This window comes from Tamandua tetradactyla, chromosome 7 (genome assembly GCF_023851605.1).
Source record: "Tamandua tetradactyla isolate mTamTet1 chromosome 7, mTamTet1.pri, whole genome shotgun sequence".
In the NCBI taxonomy this organism is placed as follows: Eukaryota; Metazoa; Chordata; class Mammalia; order Pilosa; family Myrmecophagidae; genus Tamandua; species Tamandua tetradactyla.
In genome coordinates, this window is record NC_135333.1 from 10740521 (window position 1) to 10762572 (window position 22052).

General features: G+C 36.4%; 1 protein-coding gene across 15 annotated transcripts in view; it reads left to right on the forward strand.

The window, feature by feature from the left end:
- The window catches only part of CHRM3 (cholinergic receptor muscarinic 3), an 887892-nt gene that overhangs the window by 548374 nt on the left and 317466 nt on the right, over window positions 1-22052 (forward strand). The window contains exon 3 of one of the 15 annotated variants that reach the window (XM_077168444.1): window positions 3855-3932. The exons of the other annotated variants lie outside the window; for them this stretch is intronic. The gene's annotated coding sequence lies outside the window, so the exon portion shown is untranslated. The remainder of the gene's footprint in view (window positions 1-3854; window positions 3933-22052) is intronic. 15 annotated transcript variants of the gene reach the window in all.

Below are 22052 nucleotides of genomic sequence, written 5' to 3' on the forward strand. Positions count from 1 at the left end.
TAACAAAAAAGGAGCAAATGAAAGGAGTCCCCAGTATGTTGCATGCCATGTTGTATGTAGTGCACCATATTCCCTTAAATTACCAGTGAATCTTTAATCTTTCAGCACATATTCAGTACTCATTGGCTAGAATGGGTTATGGTTGGGACTAATTGAAGTCTAAGTGCTTACACACCCACATCTGTAAGGAGAGCCCTGTGCTCTAGCTCTGGAGTGACTCAGACTTTGGCCACACTCTGTTTAAGCTGTTTGTGTGTGCCTCACCCCCACCATCCAAACCATTCTGGAAATCTATAGGTTCTCTTTCAGATTGTGTCACTTAGGCTAATATCCTAGAAAAGGGATGGAAAACAGAAATATGTGTTATATCCTCTGAAGATGGTGAATTCGAAAAAATAATGGGTTACTCACCCATTAAGACAGTTGAGAGGTATTTTTCTCATATATGCAACAACCTCTGTCAATATCAAAGGAACATTTTCCCTTCCTTCCTTCCATTCTCCCTCCCTCCCTTCTTCCCTCCCTCTACTGTCCATATTTCACTTCCCATGAATATCTGGACTAACTTAAATGATAAAGTAATTTCCCTCACTATAGTGCAGTGCAACATTTGAGAATTTTAAACCCATTGCTTTCACGCATGTGGGGGGAAGAGAAATTTTAAAGCCATATGTAGAAAAGGAAGAAATACTCTTCTATATTTGAAATATTACCTTTGAGGATCAGATCGAGAGGATTATGTGATTTTCTTAAGCAGATCTTCATATTTCAAGAAAGATATTAATTGCCCTAAGGGAGTGAATCCTTAGGTAGAATTTTCCTTTTAGTCAGTTCCCCTCATCTTCCAATCTTAAATCTTATGTGTTCCCTGGTTAATTTGCTGAGCTTCAGTCCAGTTAGTGATTGATGGGAGGTTTTTAGAGACATACGGAATGTTAGTGGTGGTGATGTGAGTATTGACAATGTTGGGTTGTTTCCTGATCCATAAAACATACGAATAATTGTTGTGGCTTCCCTGATCCCCTCTGATGGAAGTGGTTTTAAACTGTATTTCCTTAGGGGGATATCAAAATGCAGGACAATCTGGCAGGACGTATTGAGTAATAAATTGAAACGCAGTGGGAATGAGGGTCCGAGCCAGTGACAGGGCATGCATGTTGCAGAAACTTCTAAGCCTACCACAGACCTATCCTGAGGGCAATTAGGAAAAAATGAATGGTAGGGTCTTAGATACTGTGGTGGCTTGAAGCTGTATGCACCCCAGAAAAACATGTTCTTCAAGTTAATCCATACCTGGGAGTGTGAACCCATTGAAAGTAGAAACTTTGATGAGGTTACTTCGGTTGAGGTATGGCCCAGCCCGATCAGAATGGGTTTCTGATTGTGTTTCGTAGGTTCACAGACAGAAGGGGATTGTGCCCTAGCCCAGACCACACCCATAGCCAGTTTTGATGAGACTTTGTAGTAAGCATTGGTTTTTAAGTTGAGTTAAGGCTTTGGGGATATTGTGATGGAATGAATGTATTTTGCATCTAAAAAGAACATGGAAAGGGGTGGAGTGTAACTGTATATACCCCGGACAAACGTTGTTCTTAAACCTTATTCCTGTGGGTTTGAACCCATTGTAAATAAGGTCTTTTGATGAGGTGTTGCCCGGCCAGTCACGATCCTATTCCCGGAGAGTCCTTCATAAGCAGAATGACGTTTGGATAGAGATGAAGCCACAGGAAGCCAGAGACTGGACATTGGTGGAATCCCAAAGAGAAGGAATAGACAAGAGACAGCCTCATGTACCTTACCATGTGACAGAGGAGCCAAGGATCTCCAACTGAGCCAGCCGCAGAGCACCACAGCCTGAGGGAGGAAAGCAGCACTTTGATGACACTTTGATTTGGATTTTTCCCGGCCTCAGACAGTGAGCAAATAAATTCCCATTGTTTAACCGGACCCGTTTCATGGTATTTGAGCAGCCTAGGGACTTAGACAAATACCAACTCTGTGACATTGAACAAATCACTTAAAACTCTCTGAGCCTCTGTTTTATTATCTTTTAAATGAGGAAAATTGCCTACCATGTATAATTATTGTGATACTAAATAAAATAGATAACCTGTCAAATATCTAATAGAGTGTGAGTATGAGTACTCAGCAAGTAGGTAAATGGTAACTCCTGCTACTGTGCCTGTAGTTACGGTTATAACTATTCCTTGAGCTTTTGTGCTTTCCAGTGTTTTCCGTTTCTAGACTTTTCATGGAAATTTGGCCACCATCCCATTTCCCTTTGTTCTCAGTTGGGCAATGACTGTTTTCCACCAGATTAGTGTTCAATTTAAAGTTTCCATAGTGTCTTCCCTCTTTTTTCTCCCAATGCCTTAAATTTACAAATACCCACAATGACAATAAATTGTTCCTTTTTTTGTTTGTTCTAATTCGTGTTTTGAATGAGAAAAGTCACTTCTAAAAGTAGAAGTGACTTAAAATTAGGATTATAATTTCATAACAGAAGCCTGTTCTAGTAATGAAACTGGACAGTTTTAGGCTTTGTTAGGTTGAAGTATTCTTATAAGATCATGAATTTTGTTATGAAAAGAAGGTAGATAACTTTTGGAGTAGTTGGACAGTGGAATGCTGAACTAACAAGGGTTTTCATTAGTGGTGCATTTTGATGGTTGAAGAGTCCATCCTAAACGCTAATAAAATAACATTCATTGATAGATATTTACTCAATAAAAAGTAGCATTTCAAACAACAGGCACATAATAGGTACCTAATGAAAATCTGTTGAATTAATATTCACTGAACAAATAGTTATTTAAGAAGCCTGTGGACCATGTGCCTATATAGGACTAGAATCACTTTACTAACATCTATAGAAAAATTCGTGTTTCAGAGTCATTTGTAGTAATAGTTTAGGCAACTTTCATCCCACCTTGAATAGTCAGAAATCTTACTGCATGCATTCTTATGAAGTTTTCTTTTTCAAATTTGTATTTAAAATACTGAGCTTTTTAAAAAAAATTTGTATTTAATATATTCTACAGTGAACATCATGTCAAATTTTGTCTTCTATGGGATTTTGTTGTGATCGAAAAGTGATAGCTTAGAAATATTCAGTAGTCGCCTCTCACCATAGGATAGGGGCAATAGAATACAGGACTAGTAAGCATTATACTTAAATTTTTTTTTATTTATACTTAATTTATATATGCTTAATTTGTTCATCTCAAGTCTTTTAAATGTAAGGAATCTCTGTTATTAGGAAATTCCTATAGAAGGCTAGAACTTAGACAAGTTGGGGCTAGATAAATAAAGCAAGAAAGATAATGAAGCAATATTTCAATAATACCTAAGCTTTTCTAAACAGATGCTGTCCCTGCACCCATCAGTGCAGGCATCTCGGCATATTCTGGTGAGCATTCTATTGCCTTGTGCAGAGCAGACATAGCCAAATTATGGTCATCACCATGTTCTCAACTGTAATTGCTCGTTCATGCTGCCTTAGCCTTTAGGATGAAGTTTGCCCTAAAACTAAGTAACATGTGTATTCAGAGCCAACAAGCTATCAATTTAAATCAGCATCATTTAAATAGTAATAATGTTGGTTTGCTTGCTTGAAGGCACTTCAAGGGCACATTTGTTTGTTCCGCAATTCTTTGTGGGACCCCCAGATAAACTGTTGTATCCTTAAGGAATCATGATCCTTAGCATTTTACACACCAAATCCAGCTTTGACATTTAAAAGAATAAGGAAACTGCTGTGGGTTCTATGTGGTCTGACCTTTTTATGCCAAGATTTTTTGTTTTAATTTTTGTTTTTATATCTAGATCTAGAAACTGACCCTCCTCTTTTTCAGCAAAAAAAAATGTATTAAAACACTTGGAAAATAGCCGTATATGACAGTGCTCAAGGGAATTCACAGGGGACTTCAAAGGTAAGCTGAGTCTTGCATGCATGGGTGTTTATTTTTAAATTCTTTAAGCTTTATTTAGTCACTAGGGACAATTTGTAGATATGATTAATTTCACAATAAAAAATTAATAGCTTTACATTCAGTTCTGTTTGGGATGAAGGTAAAATAATTTTCAGTAGCTTAGTCATTTTCTACTATGTTGATAGTATATTATGGTCCAAGTTCTATTTTATTTTCTTGGGTTATATTATGAAGGTACTCACTCATGTGGTAAGAAAGGAACTGTGATAAGAACCACAAGGTACCCAATTACATATTATTTTTAAATGATGAAGGTTTATAAAATATAAAATTAAAAATTTAAATACAATAAAAACGTCTTTCCTTATGTAAATCCTTTTCTTTTGAATTAAAAAATGCTCTTTTCTGCTTTCGAGTTTGAGATTTAGATGACAGATTTAATATATTTCATGCCTGGGCTATTTTATTCCAGGAGTTAAAGGTGGTACTTTTTTTAAGAAGTAGCTTTTATTAAATTGGAAATTAATAAAACTTGAATAGGTTAGAAAACTTAGCACATCTGAAGACACGGAGGCTGGATGTTTTCATGGTACCCACAAAAACAATAGAAAAAATATTCTATGTTCAAGTGTAGGATATTGCCACGATACTATTTCATTACTTCTGTTGCTCTCCCCCACTTCTATGTGTCTTGGACTAGATAAACTCATAAACTCATTCTTGCCTCTCAGAATATGACTGAAATTATTAAGAAATGGAAAATTTTTCTACGGTATCTGACAATATGTCCAACAGTAAACTTACTCTATTGAGCTTTAAGTCCAGAGCCTGGTGAATCTCGGCTGCTTGTTTTGCCCCAGCACTCAGGGTGTCACATGGCAACTGCCCTCTAATGAAGGGACAGACGGGATCTCCAGGGACTGGGGTTCATTTTCTGTGGTTTACAAATAATCCAAGAGAAATAGGTCCCAGCGCAGATGTTATCTGAAGCATTTCAATCTGGGAATTTTTAGATACTTTCATTGTTCTCTTAATCTAGGGATTTACAGATCTTTTTCGTCTGAAGTAATATAAGCTCAAAAGAAAGGAAAGATGACTGATATTTTAAAATTTCGATTTCTATACTTTTTAAAGATTGTTACACCATTTCTTGGGTAATTAATTTCAAAGAATAAGTCATTTTCCTTTTTTTTTTTTAAATCAATGATAATAAGGGTTGATTTCATTGAGGCTCTCCTTATTTCCAATCGAAATGCTGTATTCAAAGAATAATATTTAAATAGAAAAATATGATTTAATGTTATTTTTTATAAAGTTTAGATGAAATATGTACCTTCTGAGATCATTTATATCTTGAGTTATACTGGGCTTTGTACCAGAAAGAACCACATAAGCTAATCAGAATTCAATAGGCTAAAATTTTAAATGTCCACATGTGTTGTGTAGTTCAGATAATATGAATGAAATGAAGAATTATCGTCTGGTTGAAAGGTCTTAAGGTAAAGAGACATTTAAATATCTTAATATCCATATATATTCAAAATCCAGTCAAGCTGTCAGACTTGTTTGAGTAGAAGGAAAAATAGGTAATGTTCATCACTGAATTTTAGGGCCATGGGCTACAGGCTCTCGATCCCCTCGACATGGTATGAGGTCATTGATATGATGACTGTGGTTTTTAGTACTTCTGGTTACAGCAGTGACCTCATACTACGAGAATCTCAGGAGAGCCTTGGCCAAAGAAGTAGGTCAAAAGGAATCTCAATTAGCTGAGAAGGTAATTGTCATCCTTAGAAAGAAAGCATCTTTCAATACAGAAAAGATGTACGATTAAGTTTAGGAATGCTTAAGAGAGACCACAATATTAATATTTTTGTTTTATGAAGATCTGTGAGTATTTATTAACTCATAGAACTAATCTTAAGATTGTCCTATTAGAGCTATCATCTGATAATTCCAATTTAAAATGTATAATCACATAATTCATTTAAACTTCAGATTTTGTGCAGTGATCTAGCTAAGTTTATGTTCTCCACCAGAATATTTGAGATTACTTAAAGTAGTTGGCATTTTTGAGATTAATTTATTAGATGTGTGAGAACTATTTAAGTAGCTAAGATGCTGCTCCATTCAGGCATATATAACACATATAAAGAATTATGCATATCAGTTTGGTAACAAACATCATTCCAGGTTACTTAAGGATCAGTTCTTAGACTGTGCTCCAGGGACTCTTGGGGTCCCCTAGGTATATCAGGAGTTTCACATGGCCAAAACTATTTTCACAATACTGCTGACATTATCTGCCATTTTCACACTCACTTTCTCAAGCTTGTACAGTGTACTTGTCCAGAAGCTGCATGATGTGTGATAGTGCAAAGGATAGAATACAGAAGCAAATATGAAAATCTGTTAAGGATTGTTGTGAGAATTAAATGAATTAATACATTTAAAGTGCTTAGAATAGTGCTTAAAAATAGTAACTGCAAGAAAAGTGTTAGGTGGTTTTTTCATGTTAAAAAATAGTTGTCAAATTTTATTTTAAAAACTTAAGCATCGGAAAGAGCAACAGTGGTTCAATGGCAGAATTGTCCCCTGACATGCCGGAGGCCGACGCCAAACAAACCAAAACAAAACACTTAAGCATCTTGATGGAACAGTTGTTTCTTAGACTGGAGATTGCCTGTATTCCTTGCTTTTGTGTTCCTAGGGAATATGAAATACATAAGCAACTGAAATTGATTATATCAGTTTTTCAGTAACTTGTAGTATCTGCAAATAAAAACATCCTGACTTAGCTTTTTCTTTGCCACAGGAAATGGAATTTTTTAATTTAACTTGTTGATCTCACTGGAATATCATCAATATATGAAAAACTAAAACTAAAGTTTCAGTTTCATCATTCCATTGTGTGTGTGTGTGTGTATATATATACATGTGTGTGTATGTTTGTATATATGTGTCTATGTCTGTGTAATATATATATTTGTATGATATATATAACAAATGCCCAAATTAACTTTGTAAATTGTAACTTACTTGACCTCAAACTGCACCAAACCTAAATTGTACTCCTTTAAAACATTTAGATTTATTTGAAGTGTCCCAATGCAAAGTCTGATATTTTAGACCTATAATGCTTGCATTTTGGCTTATATTTACTTAATAATTAGAAATGTTCCACACTATAATGTGCATTCTGCTTTCTCTTTTAAGGTTGTGACATAGGTATACCTTATTTGGTTGGTGTTCAGCAGATAAAGCTTTCATTAATCAACTACCCGTTGCCTTCTAGAAGTTTATGCCTTTTAAAAGAAAGCTGTTTTTCACTGGAAAGAACACCCAAGTATTTATTAAGAAGCGAAGCTGTTTTCATACTTTCTAAGTCCTAAGTGACCTTATTTTTACAGGCCCCACCTGATATCATAATATGATAAATTTTACCCACACCCAATACTAGCTATAATTTTTGTTATAATAAAATTTGAAAGTTTATTTATAGTTTTGTTTTTAAAATATTTAGTTACAAATGAATCAGATTCATTTGTTATTGTTACTAGCATCATGGTAGATGTAAGATAAAACCCAAGCTTTCTGCAGCCTGAGTCATTGTGTACATGTCAATGTCTCCCTATTGTTAAAAATGTTGCTTTTAAAAATGTTTCCCACATTCTAATTGTTTAAAAGAACTTTTGTGGGTTTTCATAAATTAGAGTTTCTGAAAAGACCTGTTCTGACAAAATTTTTGCTTGCAAGGGTATTTCCTCCAATGGAAGCATCTATTTTAATTGTTCTGTGTGGCCTAAAAGAAGCAGGATGAATGCTTTTACATGTGAGAAAGTGCCCTAGCAACTCTTGTAAAACCCACAAAACAACAAACCTTGATAGTTCTGTAGTTTAGAAGATTGCAAAATTCATTCCTTATATTTGAGTCCCATTTTGCAAATGCAGTCAAAACCAGCAGCCCATACGAGACCATCAATGAAAACAACAGATGTTATATCAGCTAATTATAAATTGTGCTTTGAGTTTCCCCTCCAGTTAACTTTATACAAATAAAATACACAAATTTAAGGTTCTAACATTTTTTCTCTTTTTAGCAATGAGTGCCAAAATTTATGTAGCAGGACAAAAGAAAAAAAGTTAAACTTATTGAAGAATCTATAAATTGGAAGTTGAGTTACTGCCTGTTGTATCCAGTGAATGTGCTACACTCTGATGTCCTCATTTTTAGAACATGGGTTCAAGAGTATAATTCTATATGAAGAGGCTTAAACAATAGCTAAATCCTACGTTTTATAAGTGACATTTTATTGTGTGTGTGCCTATGAGAACATTCAAGATAGGTCATTTCTCTCTGGATAATAACTTTTCTGCATGCTCCTGTTTGAGATGTAGGGAAAATGATGTAACGTGGCAAGTTCAGACACCTCTACCTAAAATTTATTTTCATTGGGTTATAAGTAAAACCTCATGATATTAATGTAGATGAAAAATGAATGAAGGGAAAAATGTTGATAAATTGTAATAATTCTAAGCCCAGTTTATACAATTCTAATTCATGTAAATGAATTCATACACACAGACTCCTCATTTACAAATTGAACTTAACCGCAGCGTCTTAGAGCTAGGATTGTTCTCTAATCTAACCCACTGCCTTCATCTCCATATCAACTGGGAATAAATTTCTCTCTCTGCTTGAGCATTTTCAGGGAAACAAATGGCATGCCCTTTTTTTTTTATCATATAATTTAGTAATTCATATCAAAGAAACAATCACAATTTCTCCTGCCCTAATCTGTATAGATGGTAGACTCTTAAAATTTTTAAATGTTATCTTAGTTACTATGTCCTGAGACATAATACCTCATATAATCAAGCAACTATTGCTTAATTTTCAGTAAATAACTTAATATATAACTGTAGTGTGCATTTTTGTTTATTGCATTGCCACTTTTATAAACCAAGGATGGTAATGCCTTCTGAGTTTTGCAAAGTCCTTATTATGGCTTAAAACTTTTTGTTAAATCAGAAAATATCTTTTCCCCAGTTGAGTAAATTGCATGCCCTCTTCTTCAGACAGATAAGAAAAGCAATCAACCCACAGACAAACAGAAACAGGCCCTATTTCTCACTGCCTGCCAGCCTCACTCTTCATTAAGCACTGCGAAATGTGTGGTTGGGCAGAGATCATTCTGGCATTCCCAGAAGCCATTTATTTCTCTTTTCTTTTTTTCCTTCTCCAGTATTTCTTTTCCCACTCCCCACAAACCCGCACCTAAAAGAATGTTGGCAATGGTCTTACATGCATGCTCTGGACCATGGAACTGCAGAGCCCACTCCCAGCTTTATGTTTCTCTGTGAAGTGAAGTGGGATGAAGCAGCAGCATAGAAAACTTAGTGGTTAGAAGTCGCAGTTCTGGAACTAGACTGCCTGGGTTCAAATGCTGCCACTACCACTTTCCAGCTATGCTCTAGGGAAAGCTCCTCAACCTCTCTGTACCTCGGTTTTCTTGTCTGTGGATGCTGATCATAGGGAAGATAACAGGGGTGATATGATAGCTCACTCACCAAAAGATATTAGGAGGCTTGTAGGAGGTAATCCATGCAAACTTCCTGACATAAGTAAGCGCTATTTTTATATATAATCTTTTTCTCTTTTGGACCTAAATTTAAGATTAGGAGGACACAGCCTCAAACCATGGAACAAAGCAGGCAGATGTAAGTTGGAATATCCTATTGTCTTCTTCCATACAGCTCTTCCACCACACAGGAAGTGAGGAGGTGATGTGATATCTCATGAAGCCCAAGATTGTGCTAAACCAAGTCCGAGCTGCACTTACAAGCTAGGGCTAAATGTTAGCTCGTGCTTCAGGCTGTTTCTGTCATGCTTATGGAATATTTCTAAGAAGCAGCTAATGCCATAGAGCAGATCAAGCAATTTCAGAGCAAGAAACTGCCCAGTGTGTGAATGTATTTTAATAGAATTAAGTCAATGTGCATCTTTATGCATCTTTAAAAACAAAGTTTGTAGTTATAGAGAAGTGAGGATCACACGGCTTGTGTATTGGGTAAGCCCCTAAATCTCAAATGCCTTATAATAAACCAGAATTCATGTTCAGCAACCCCCCCCCCCCATGCGTGCAAAAAAGTAGAAAGTGAAGGAGTTTCAGGCCTTGAAGCAAGTAATGTTAGATGGTGGATGGTCTGTAAATGCAGGAAAAATGAAAACAAAAGAGGCCATAGTGTGAGTGTTTCTGAATAAGAAAGCAAATGTCTGTTTTTATTTGTGTGTGTATCTGTGGGTCTGTCTTTCTCTCTGGCAACCTTTCTTTCTCTGTGTGTATTTCTTACTTTCTATGTCTCTATTTCATTCTGTCTCTTTCTCACTATTTCTTTGTGTCTCAGTCTCTTTCATACACGTGTGTACATGCATGAATCAGAAATGTAAGTGATGACTGATAATCAAGAATGGTGCAATACCACTATTAAGAGAAAAAGGATAAAAGGGTAGGATATTTCAAGTATCCTTTATCTGGCCTGTGCTTTCTTGAAGACCAAACTTTGTGGCTTAAACTGATTAGTTATATTTATTATAAATTAATTATCAGACAGTCTGAAGAGAAGGAGAAGCCAGCAAAGCAAAAGCTTAATTTGAAAATATTTGCAATCATGTTGATCCATTAGAACTGAACAAATAAAGCATCACTTGGGTATTGTTGTTAGGATGAACAACCAAATGGTACAGTATAGCAATTTTATATATAATATGAAATTTTACATAGAAATTCTAGTTTAATGATTGTTCCCCTTACATGTGTGATCTTGGGATGGTGACTCTCAAGTCCAATGATAAAAATCACCATTAGAATTTTAATGGTTATTCACAAAATTGATTCATACTGGGCTCAGAAAAAATATGTGTCAGACTGAAAATTCCTGAATACTTTCTTTCCCTGAACCTCAGATTCCAAGCATACCTGCGCTACCTACTAACTGGTCAAAATGCCCAAATTCTGTTCATTCAGAAAAAATTCTCATTCTCTCAGGTTAACTGACATCTTATGTGGTTAAAAGAAAGCAGTGTTGTTTTAAATTCACCTGATTTTGTAGATTGCAGAAATATGTACATTTAGAGTAATTTTAAAGCCCCAATGAGTGTCTAGTTGTCAAAATATCACATATTTCAAAGTAATAAATATTTCAGACACAGTAAGATTAATGGAGGTATAGAAAAGCAAAATGGAATCCAAACCTATTTGTGCTGATTTGAAAGTGTTGTGTACTCCAGAAAAGCCATGTCCTTTCATCCTGATTCATTATTGTAGGTTGGAAACCTTTGATTAGATTGTGTCCATGGCGATTGACCCACTCCATTGTGGGGGTGACCGTTTGATTAGAATACTCCTGTGGAGTTGTGACACACCCAGCTGTGAGTGTGGCCTTTCAGTTAGATGGAGATGTGACTCTGCCCATTCAAAGTGGGTCTTGATTAGTTCACTGGAGTCCTTTAAAAGGGGAGACATTTTGGACAAAACACAGTTGGTTCAGAACCAACAGAGACACAGACACTTGGAGATGCAGAGCCCAGTAGCCAAGGCCATATGCCTTCCCATGAGATGCTAAGCAAGCCAGAACCCAGAGTTGTGTTCTGGAGATGCTGCTTAAGGCCTACAGACATTTAGAGAGGAAACCACTGGCATTAGAAGCTGGAAGGCACAGAACCAGGAACAAGCAGATGCCAGCCATGTGCCTTCCCATGTGACAGATATCAGCCTTTCTTTGGAGTCAAGGTGTCTTTAACTGGATGCCTGAGTTTGGACACTTTTATGGCCTTAGAGCTATAAACTTGTAATGTAATAAATTCCCTCTATAATAGCCAGCCCATTTCTGGTATATTGCATTCTGACAGCATTTAACAAACCAAAACACTATTGCATTCCTGAGCAGTTCTCTCCCTAGAGAGCCCCTGGCTTCAATATCGATTGCTGGCAGGTGGCTTCCCAGTGCTCATACATCCTCCCTGGACTTGAGCCCTCAGTACTGCCACCCAGTAACAGTAGTGCCTGGTGGGTGGGTGTGGGCCAGACATGCCACCCGTGGTTGGGGCAGATGATCTGAAGAAAAAGGTCATGTGCAACAGCTGGTTGTGAGAGAGCATACTGTTCCTAGGACTTTGAATACACCCTTATTGAGTAATAACAGTAACACCCAGTTACGGACCATTGAATATGTGTCAAACATTCACTGCACGCATTATATACGTTATCTTATTTAACACATTCAGATATCGCAAGGAGTAGGTATCCATCTCTGTTTTACAGATACTTTACTGTTTGTCCAAGGTCTCAGACAGCTACTAATGCTGGTCAGGTCAGTTTGCCTCCAAAGGCTGTGCTCCTCATTATTATTCTCTGCTGTCTCCCACTGTGCTCTACCTCAGCTATTTAGTGGATTTTACTTTTTTTTCTTTCTGTTTACTATTTATTATTTTAATGTGGTTAGGTTTTTTTTCCCCCTGTCTTTTTTGATCAACGGTAAGCACTCTCAAGAGACAGGGGTAGTGACCCTTTTATGTGCGTTTATCCCACGCCTGACACTCCACCAGGCCAGCTGTAGGCACCTGGATCAGTGAGGCTAATAAAAAAAAGGGAAGGCACTTCAAGTTGGGGAATTCAAGATGAGCTATTTATTATTTGTGGCCAGGCCCAAGAAAAATCACCAAGGGCAGTATCCTGGGGCTGGAATGACTAGTAATGTCTCCTCCTAGGCTTCAAGGAGTGAAGGGAGGGAGCAGTGAGAGAGGGAGGAGGGGCAAGGGAGAGGGCGGAGGAGGGCGGGAAGGAGAGGCGTGGGCCCTGAGGAGAGGGTGGGGGCTCACAGGAGCTGGGGAGGAACAGCTGCCAGTTTTGAAAAGTGAGCCCGGGAATAAACAGCTCAGCCTTCCTCTCCTCCCTCCCTCCAGTCTCCTGCTAAACCCGAGCCTTGGCCAAAACCAACCAGAAGGCAGAAAGCAAGGGAGCCCCTGTGGCGTGCCTGGAGGTCAGGTGGGGGAGAGGGGAGAGTGGACGCAGCCAGGGGCTAAGGGAAGACCCCCAGTGCCACCCATTCATTGGATGAATGAACCCTTCTCCCCATTTTCCTAATACTTAGGTTTTACTAGGAGGGGAAGGTTGAGACAACGTGAAAGGAAGAAGTTTCTTGTATTCTGAACCTGGTTCATTTTCCAAGATAAAATTATAAAATTTTTCATGAAGATAAACCTTTATTTTCGGATTACAGTTTTCTTCATTCCTTATGTAAAAATGTGTATCACATTACAAAGTAAGCGTCATTTTTTTTGTACCCTAATGAGAAAGAAAAAACGTCCTTATGCAATTTTCCATTTTTATTTTTTTGGAAAATTTCACCTTTTTCAATCCAAAATCCAGGTGGACCTCCCATTTAAAACTGCCAGGGCCTATTAGGAAAGGTGAAGTTACTTCCCTGATATCAGCTTCAAATCGGGGAAAAAGTCCCCCCCACAGGCTCAGCCCCGTGACTCTCCCTCAGTCGGGGAAAAGACACTGTGTTCTGTTGAAGGAACCTCTGCTCACGTGGCCCCGAAACTGTAAGGTGCCCCAGAGTGCTTCTGGTTTAGAGAGACCGGGGGGTAGTTATCAGAATGCCTTGATTATTCCACCATAAACACAGGCCAGATATCAGTAGATATTTATAGGATTTTAATCAGGAAACTCCCAACTGAAAATCAAAACTATTCCCAAGTGGAAAAGAAGAGTGGCCTTATGTGAGTAATAAAAACATTTCTATTACTTAGTGCTATGTTCATATACATTTGACAGTATCTTTTTGCTCCGTAACTTGGGACCAAAATAAGGGCAGGAAAAACTGAGTGTTTCTTTAAACTCTGGGATCCTTTCCTACGTACGTGTTTCTCACCCCTATGGTGAGATGTTGTACTCCATCAACAAATTTTAAGAGTGATACCTATATCACAGCCCAGAACCTTTCTTCTGTTTCTGTATTTTCCTCTCCGGTAAGCAATGTAATCTTTTGGTTAATGTGCCTTTGTCTCTGTGTATCTTCTTTTTTAAACCATTGAATGCTCACTATGGACACTTGAGAAAATCAGTGAAATTGTAAAAAAAAAAAAAAAAAAAAAAACGAGATAAAAGTAAATCATTATTGGGCGGGCCGCGGTGGCTCAGCGGGCAAGAGTGCTTGCCTGCCGTGCCGGAGGACCCCGGTTCGATTCCCGGCCCCAGCCCATGTAAAAAAACAAACAAACAAACAAAATATAATAAAACAAGAAAATGTTTAAAAATGTTTCCCTTCCTTCCTTCTCTGTCTTTCCTTCCTTTCCTCCCTCTCTCTTTAAAAAAAAAAAAAAAAAAAAAAAAAAAATAAAAGTAAATCATTATTCTAGCCTCCAGTGATATCCACAATTAAAAGTTTGATCTGTAAGATGAACTCTGTGAAATTGGTGAGAATTGACTGTTTGGGGCCTGCACAAACAGCAAGTTCACATGATTCAACTGGGAAGTGTTTCTCTTTTAAGAATATTTTCTGTATGTATTTGTGTTTCTGAGATGGGAGATATGTCGGCCACTTAACTTTAGATCAAGTTGCTTTTTTTTTTTCACTTAATGTAATGTAGAGGACATTTTGTCATGTAACTGTTCTTTGAAAGTGTACTTTTTTAATTGAAGGGTTTATTTTAAGACACTCCTTGCTCTGTGCATTTCCTTTGTAGATATCCAGTTTCCTGGGCCCCTGGCAGGCTGTATTCACCAGTACTGCATGTTAACCATTTACCAACCAAAGATAATTTCTTTAGCCAGTGGGGAAAACCTGTCATAATTCAGGACATTTGAGCATTTCTGGAAAGATATTTAACAAGAAAAACTCCAGGGAAACGAATATGCTATCTACAGGACTAGCCATATTCTATTTCCTGAGAACAGCTGTACAATAGGAATTGCCAAAATTATAATTCATCACATCGAAATTGACCTTTGCAAATATTTAAGAGGTTGGAAAGTGTAGCTGAGTACAGTTTCACGAGCTCATTAGATTTTCAAGAGTGTATTTAAGAATGTCATCATTGCATTTCAAAGCATGGTATTTGAAAATAAGTATTCCTAAATGATGCCATCAAATAGTTTTTTTATATCCCAAATCAATTAATATTTTCAGTTTTTCTTGTGCAACATGGTGTGCAGTGCTTCCTTTTCAGTAATGTAAATTTATTTTTCCTGGTATTGTAGAATCCATAAATTTTAGAGAAATACTTATCTTGACTCAAAGCAAATTCATTTTCAGGCTAGGCTGGACAATGAAAAACAGACTGTTTTCTATACTAAAGTAGAGACGAATCCTGTGCTGTTTGTGCAGTACAGCATTTCCCACTAGCATTTACCTAGTTTTCCTAAGAAAGCTTCACGTAGTCAAACAAGATTGGGAAAACCCAGCTCAAAACTTATCAGCCTTTAGGAAATTCACAATGTACATCTCAGATTTAACATTTCTGAGTAATCCTGTATGGCAGTATTTTAGCTCGTACTTCCCAAATTTATTTGAACAACAAATTCCTTATTTGAGTATTGTGGACATGGACTCTAGTCTGAGAAATGAAGCAAACATGTTGGAAGTGTCTTGCAAAAGCTACCTTATTTCCTTTTGCCTACTCTGAGCACCTCATCATGGTCAGTTACCAGCCAGGCAGCTCTCTGCAACTATACCAGAAAGAGTTCATTTTTATCGAGATAAAATGTTGTGTTGAAAAATTGTTGAACCTACAATATGAGTTTAAAGTATCTATACTTTTATAATGAGCATAATTACAAACAACAAACAATAACATATACAGAGTTCTAATATTAATTCCCAATGCCTTCCTCACTCACGAAAGAATTGGTGACCATCTGTCAGTAAGATGACCACTGTCATAGTCTGCCGGAAGTTTCTTTTGTGTCTGTATTGAATAGCTTGTGGCAGTCCCTTTTAAGTCCCCACACAGTTGTTGTTTCTTGGCATCTCTATGTATCCCTGTTTACCTTGTATATTAGGGTATCATTTATAAATCTTCAGGGTCTCTGCCTACAGTTGTTCAGCTGTTTGTTTTTTAACATGGACAGGCACCGGGAATTGAACGTGGGTCCTCTGGCATGGCAGGCAAGCATTCTTGCCTGCTGAGCCATCATGGCCCGCCCAGTTGTTCAGTTTTTTTTTCTAGTACATTCCTAAACAGTATAATATAGCTGCAGCATATCAGAAATGCTTGCAGTTAAGAATTTACCAGTCCTGGCTTCTTTATTAATATTATTATTTTTCCTTTAATGCTTTTTATTGGAAAAGTAACAGATATATGGAAAAAAATTATGTGGAAAATACAGAGTTCCCATATACTATCCCCTCAGACACATAGTTCAACATATTATTAGCATTTTGTACTAGGGTAGTAGCTTTGTTATAACCAATGAAACATTACTGTAATCATACTATTAAAAATCAGTCGGCAAGCCCTCAATCTTGGGGTTTGTTCATGTGAAACTTATTACCGCAAAGAATAGGCTAAACCTACTTCAAATTAGGCCTAAAAGTCACCTCCAGAGAACCCAGAGATGCTTCTTTTATCTACGGTATGGACAGATGAATTAAAAATATGGATTAAAAATAAATAAATAATGGGGGAACAGATGTTAAAATAAATTGGCTAGAGGAAAATAAGAGTGGTCAATGAGAGGGAGAGGTAAGGGGTATGGTATATATGAATTTTCCTTTTTATTCCTTTTTCTGGAGTGATGCAAATGTTCTAAGAAATTATCATGGTGATGAATATTCAACTATATGATGATATTGTGAGCCATTGATTGCACACCAAGTATGGAATGTTCATATATTAAGAATGTTCATGTTTGTATGTTGTTTGGTTTTATAAACAAATTTTTTTTAAAAAACTCAGTTGGCAATAGAAGTGAGGGTTTATTTCTGCAATTTCAACTCGGTCCCTTTGGTCTATGTTTCATATGCTACTAAATGCTCTCTTGATTACTGTAGACTTGCAATAAGATTTAAAGTCAGCAAATGTGAATCCTCCATCCTTGTTTCTCTTTTTGAGACCTTTTTGCTGCAAACCTCTGGTGTCAGATGGTATGTGGTCCATGGCAGCGTTCTTCCTGCAGACACAAAAGGTTGGGTTCACCTGCAGTTTCATGCATGGCAGGCCTGGGTACCTGTCACTTCCAAGAGCATGATCTCTCTCTTTCTGTTATCAATTGCACTTTCACCTCCACAGACGTAGACGATAATATGTTGTGCCCTGAATGTGTGAGGAGGGACAAGAATTAATGAAAAGATTAATTCTAATGGGAAAGGAGAAGTGATCAGCTTTGAATATACCAGCATCTCTTTTTCTGGATGAACAATATTTTAATAAATAGCAAATGACTGAGAATCCATAGCTAAATTGACTTGAATGCCGATGATTGCAGTGCTGTGTCCTAACCATCCTCAACGCTGCCTGCTTCCTTGAGTAAAAATGTGAATTTCTCTATTCTGGACTTTGGGTTTACCAAAAAGTGACTGCTACTGCTGCTTTTTTATAAATTGGGTGTAGGCAGAGGTTTTCCCATCCACTCCAATTAAAATGTTCCACTATGCATTGATTCCATATAAAGTACTGTTGAAGGAGAGTTCCATTACAGAAAAAGTATCAGTAAAATTAAATCACACTTAATTTTAACATTGTGCACATCTATATAGAATATGTTTTTGCTACTTTGAAATTTTTTATGTGTGTATAACAGTCACAGTATTCAAAAAAGTACTTGGATATACTTTTTTGGGAAATATTTCTCATTGTAATATTGATACAGTTAGCTTTGTTCAATCATATTGTGTGTGTGTATTTGTACACTAAAATTTCTACATGTGAATTTGCTGTTGAATAAAATTTGTACAAGTGGAACTGCTGAGTAAATAAAAAATTCCTCCCATTTAGTTTAAAGTCTGAAAAATTTTGCCTAACAGAAGGTCCTGAAGATTCTTCCCTTGATTTTCTTCAAGGAGATTTATAGCTTTGCTTCTCTACATATTTGGTTCATTAGAATTTTTGTGTATGGTATAAAGTAGGGGTCCACTTTCATTCTTTTGCACATGGATATGCCATGGTCCCAGCACCACTTGCTAAAGAGACTCTCTGTAACACATTGAGTGAACTTGGCACCTTTGTCAAAAATCATTTGGCAGTAGAGGTGAGGGTTTATTTATGAACTTTCAACTCAGTCCCTTTGGTCTATATGTTTATGCATATGCTACTAAATGCTCTCTTGATTAATGTAGTTTGCAATAAGATATAAAGTCAAAGTAAGTGTGAATCCTCCAACTTTGTTTCTCTTTTTCAACATGGCTTTGGCTATTTGGAACCCCATATCCTTCCATATAAATTTGATGGTTGGCTTTTTTATTTCTGCAAAAAAGGCTATTGGAATGTAAATTGGGATAATGTTGAATTTGTAAATCATGTTGGCTAGGATTGACAGCTTGACCATATTTCATCTTCCAGTCTGTGAATATGGAATCTCCTATTTATTTTAGGTTTTCTTTGATTTCTTTTAGCAAACTTTTGTAGTTTTCATATATAAGTCTTCTACATCTTAGTTAGATTTCTCCTTAGATATTTGATTCATTTAGTTGCTATTATAAATGGAATTTTTGCTTGATTTCCTCTTCAGCTTGTTCATTACTAGTGTATAGAAACAACACTGATTATTGCATGTTGATTGTATATCCCACCACACTACCAAATTCATTTATTAGCTCTAGTGGCTTTTTTTTTTGTGTGGAATTTTCAAGAGTATATATAGGATCATGTCCTTGGAAAACAAGGAAAGATTTAGATCTCCTTTTCACATTTGGATACTCCATTTCTTCATCTTACCTAATTGCTCTGGCAAGAACTTCCAGTAAAATGTTGAATAACAGTGGTAGTAGTGGGCATCCTTGTCTTTTTCCTGATCTCAGGGGAAAGCTTTCAGTTATTCATCGTTGAGTATGATGTTAGCTGTGGGTTTTTATATATGCCGTTTATAGTGAGGTAGTTTCATTCCTAGTTTACTTAAAGTTTTTATCAACAAAGGGTGTTGGATTTTGTCAAATGGCTTTTCTACATCAATTTTGATGATGTGGTTTTTTCCCTTCATGGTATAACTTTGGAGTGTTACATTAATTGATTTTTTATGTTGAACAACACTTGCATACCTAGGATAAGTCCCACTTGATCGTAGAATATAATTCTTTTAATGTGCTGTTGGATTCATTTACCTAGTATTTTGTTCAAGATTTTTCATCTGTATTCATAAGGTCATACTAGACTATAATTTACTTTTCTTTTTTTTTGCATGTATAAAAAGTTTTTATTGTGAAATCTCCGCACTCATACAGTTCTGATATGGTGTACAATGAGGGGCTTTACAATATCATCACATAGTTGTGCAGTCATCATCATGATCAGTTTTAGAATATTTGCATTACGTCAGAAAAAGAAATACAAAGAAATTCATCTATCCATACCTCCCTCTCATGGACCACTAGTATTTCAATCTATTCAATTATTTTACTCTCATCTCCCCCTATTTATTTCTTTATCCATTTTTTTATTAATTAAAGAAAAAAAAGAAATTAACACAACATTTAGAAATCATTCCATTCTACATATGCAATCAGTAATTCTTAACATCATCACATAGATGCATGATCATCATTTCTTAGTACATTTGCATCGATTTAGGAAAAGAACTAGCAAAACAACAGAAAAAGATGTAGAATGTTAATATAGAGAAAAAAATAAAAATAATAATAGTAAAAAAAAAAGAAAAGAAAAGAAAAAAAGACAAACAAACCAACAGACAGACCAAAAAAAAAAACCTATAGCTCAGATGCAGCTTCATTCAGTGTTTTAACATGATTAATTTACAATTAGGTATTATTGTGCTGTCCATTTTTGAGTTTTTGTATCTAGTCCTGTTGCACAGTCTGTATCCCATCAGCTCCAATTACCCATTATCTTACCCTGTTTTTAACTCCTGCTGGACTCTGTTACCAATGACATATTCCAAGTTTATTCTCAAATGTTGGTTCACATTAGTGGGACCACTAGTATTTGTCCTTTAGTTTTTGGCTAGACTGACTCAGCATAATGTTCTCTAAGTCCATCCATGTTATTACATGCTTCATAAGTTTATTCTGTCTTAAAGCTGCGTGATATTCCATCGTATGTAACCACAGTTTGTTTAGCCACTCGTCTGTTCATGGACATTTTGGCTGTTTCCATCTCTTTGCAATTGTAAATAACGGCTATAAACATTGGTGTACAAATGTCCATTTGTGTCTTTGCCCTTAAGTCCTTTGAGTAGATACCTAGCAATGGTATTGCTGGGTCGTATGGCAATTCCATATTCAGCTTTTTGAGGAACCGCCAAACTGCCTTCCACAGTGGTTGCAACATTTCACATTCCCACCAACGGTGGATAAGTGTGCCTCTTTAACCGCATCCTCTCCAGCACTTGTCATTTTCTGTTTTGTTGATAATGGCCATTCTGGTGGGTGTGAGATGATATCTCATTGTGGTTTTGATTTGCATTTCTCTAATGGCCAGGGACATTGAGCATCTCTTCATGTGCCTTTTGGCCATTTGTATTTCCTCTTCTGAGAAGTGTCTGTTCAAGTCTTTTTCCCATTTTGTAATTGGATTGTTTGTCTTTTTGTTGTTGGGTTGAACAATCTCTTTATAAATTCTGGATACTAGACCTTTATCTGATATGCCATTTCCAAATATTGTCTCCCATTGTGTAGGCTGTCTTTCTACTTTCTTGATGAAGTTCTTTGATGCACAAAAGTGTTTAATTTTGAGGAGCTCCCATTTATTTATTTCCTTCTTCAGTGCTCTTGCTTTAGGTTTAAGGTCCATAAAACCGCCTCCAATTGTAAGATTCATAAGATATCTCCCTACATTTTCCTCTAGCTGTTTTATGGTCTTAGACCTAATGTTTAGATCTTTGATCCATTTTGAGTTAACTTTTGTATAGGGTGTGAGATACGGGTCTTCTTTCATTCTTTTGCATATGGATATCCAGTTCTCTAGGCACCATTTATTGAAAAGACTGTTCTGTCCCAGGTGAGTTGGCTTGACTGCCTTATCAAAGATCAAATGTCCTTGATGAGAGGGTCTATATCTGAGCACTCTATTTGATTCCATTGGTCGATATATCTATCTTTATGCCAATACCATGCTGTTTTGACCACTGTGGCTTCATAATATGCCTTAAAGTCAGGCAGGGTGAGACCTCCAGCTTCGTTTTTTTTCCTCAAGATACTTTTAGCAATTCGGGGCACCCTACCCTTCCAGATAAATTTGCTTATTGGTTTTTCTATTTCTGAAAAATAAGTTGTTGGGATTTTGATTGGTATTGCATTGAATCTGTAAATCAATTTAGGTAGGATTGACATCTTAACTATATTTAGTCTTCCAATCCATGAACATGGTATGCCCTTCCATCTATTTAGGTCTTCTGTGATTTCTTTTAACAGTTTTTTGTAGTTTTCTTTATATAGGTTTTTTGTCTCTTTAGTTAAATTTATTCCTAAGTATTTTATTCTTTTAGTTGCAATTGTAAACGGAATTCGTTTCTTGATTTCCCCCTCAGCTTGTTCATTACTAGTGTATAGAAATGCTACAGATTTTTGAATGTTGATCTTGTAACCTGCTACTTTGCTGTACTCATTTATTAGCTCTAGTAGTTTTGTTGTGGATTTTTCCGGGTTTTCGACGTATAGTATCATATCGTCTGCAAACAGTGATAGTTTTACTTCTTCCTTTCCAATTTTGATGCCTTGTATTTCTTTTTCTTGTCTAATTGCTCTGACTAGAACCTCCAACACAATGTTGAATAATAGTGGTGATAATGGACATCCTTGTCTTGTTCCTGATCTTAGGGGGAAAGTTTTCAATTTTTCCCCATTGAGGATGATATTAGCTATGGGTTTTTCATATATTCCCTCTATCATTTTAAGGAAGTTCCCTTGTATTCCTATCTTTTGAAATGTTTTCAACAGGAAAGG